Below are 2,546 nucleotides of genomic sequence, written 5' to 3' on the forward strand. Positions count from 1 at the left end.
GTGGCACGCTCATGGCCACCCCAACATTGAATCACTGGGCTCAGGCGGTCCCTTCAAGTAGCAGGAACTATAGGCACACGCCACCACACCCCGTTGATTTTTTGATTTATTGTAGAGATGAGGTCTCACCAAGTTGCCCAGGCTGGTCTCAAACCCGCAGGCTCAGGCAATCCTCTCACTTCGGCCTCCCAAAGTGCTGGGATTACAGGCTTGAGCCACCAGACCCGGCCCAAGTGTGCACTTCTAAACAATGCATTTAGTTTTGCTTGCCAGCACACTGTGTGTAGTCTGCTGCAACTTGCCTTCTCACTGGAGAAGTGAATCTCCATGATCATTTCAATACGGGCACACCTCTTTTTATTGCACCTCCCTTTCTTGTGCTTCATAGCCATTTCATGTCTTACAAAAGGAAGGTTTGTAACGACCCTGCATCTACGCAAATCTATTGGCGCCATTTTTCCAACAGCATGTGCTCACTTCCTGATTTTGTGACACAATTTGGTAATTCTCACAATGTGTAAAATTTTATGACTATTATAACATGTTATGGTGATCTTTGATACAATTACTGTAGTGATTGCTTGGGGGGATCACGAACTGCACCCATATAAAATGGCATACTCCCTAAATGTATGTGTTCGTCCCCATTGGCCATTCTCCCACCTCTTTCCCTGTGTTGGAAACTCCTATCCTAAGACACAGCAATATTTAAATTGGCCAAGTAATAATCCTACCATGGCTCGTAAGTGTTAGAGTGAAAGGAAGTTTAGAAATAATAAGTGAGGAAGGGATGTAAACCACCTAGATAGGCTGAAAGCACGACCTCAAGCACCAAAGATTAAATAGCTGGTCAAATTGTGAATGCACAGGACAAGCTCTTGAAGGAAATTAAAAGTTTTACTCCAGTGAACACCTGAAAGATAAGAAAGCAAAACAGCCTTACTGCTGATATGGAAAAAGTTATAGTGGTCTGAATGAAAAATCAAAACAGCCATTACATTTCCTTATGCCAAAATCTAGTCCAGAGCAAAAGCACAACTCTCTTTGATTCTGTGAAAGCTGAGAGAGGTGAGGAAGCCACAGAAGAAAAATTGGAAGCTAGAAGAGATTGGTCTGTGAGGTTTAAGGAAAGTTGTCTCCATAATACAAAAGTGCAAAGTGAAGGAACAAGTGCTGACGTGGAAGTTACGGCAGTTATCCCACAGATCGAGGGAAGATAATGGGGTCAACTGGCTACACTAAACAGATTTTCAGTGGAGACATCGCAGGGCCATTTCCTGTGTCCTTTGCTATTGAATTCTGACTTAATTGAGGTCAAGAAAATGATCTGTATGATATCGAATATTTAAAATGTGTTGAAAGGTGCTTTTTGTTTCCTATGTAGTCAATTTTTGTGTATGTTCAAGATACGCTGAAGAATTTTAATGTTATTAAATAACAAGTTCTGTATACATTGATTATAAAGATTGTAAATTTTTAGTTGAAGTCTTGACATATTTACAAATACATATTTGGTGGACCTACCAGTAACAAAAAGAGTTTTGTTAATTCCCCAAACACGATGGCAGACCCATTAACTCCTAGAATTTTATTCTTGCCTCAAATAACCTGAGGTTATTTATTAAGTACATATACTTTTTTTCAATAAGTTAAACTTTTTGCCTTAAACAGTATTACATTAGGTCTGATAATATTTTCTGGTGTAAAAATCGATTTTATCTAGTATTTTATTGCACTACCAGATCCCTTTACCTAATACTTGCCAGGTCCTTTTCTTTTTTAATTTTAAACTTTTATGAGCTTGTTTTATGCTTTATAAATAGAATGAAGTTTTGTTCTTGCAATTCATTCTCACGGTTATATAACTGGAAAGTTCAGTTCTATTTATATTTGATTATGAATATATATGTATAAACACATATTGCACATATATATAGTTTGTATACACAGTTATAAGTATAATGATATATACATAGTTATATACATATATACATATGTCATTGATGCAATACATACACATAGTTAATTATATAATTATATAGTTAAATGCACATTGTTATATAAGTATATATGTAATTATATATACATATTTTCTAAAATGTATTTTCTTATTGTCTGTGTTCAAAATTTATTTTTCTATTTCTGTTATTCCACTTAATAATTTAGAAGTTGTCCAATTAATTCATATTCCTGTAGTAGTTATACTTGAAACTCAGTTAACTGAATTTATTTTTGTTTGTTTATTTTGAGTAGGAGTCTTACTCTGTCACCCAAGTTGTAGTGCAGTAGCATGCTCACAGCCACAACAGCCTGGGTCTGCTGGGTTCAGGCAATCCTTCCACTTCAGCCTTCCAAGTAGCTGGAACTACAGGCATGCACTACCATACCCAGCTAATTTTTTTTATTTATTGTAGAGACGAGGTCGCAACATGTTGCCCAGGCTGGTCTCGAACCTGTGGGATCAGGTAATCTTCTCATCTCTCCTCCCAAAGTGCTGGGATTACAGGCTTGAGCCACCACACCCAGATACCAACTGAATGATTTCT

The sequence above is a fragment of the Carlito syrichta genome, unplaced genomic scaffold, assembly GCF_000164805.1.
Source record: "Carlito syrichta isolate Samal-C Ts95f unplaced genomic scaffold, Tarsius_syrichta-2.0.1 Scaffold287639, whole genome shotgun sequence".
In the NCBI taxonomy this organism is placed as follows: domain Eukaryota; kingdom Metazoa; phylum Chordata; class Mammalia; order Primates; family Tarsiidae; genus Carlito; species Carlito syrichta.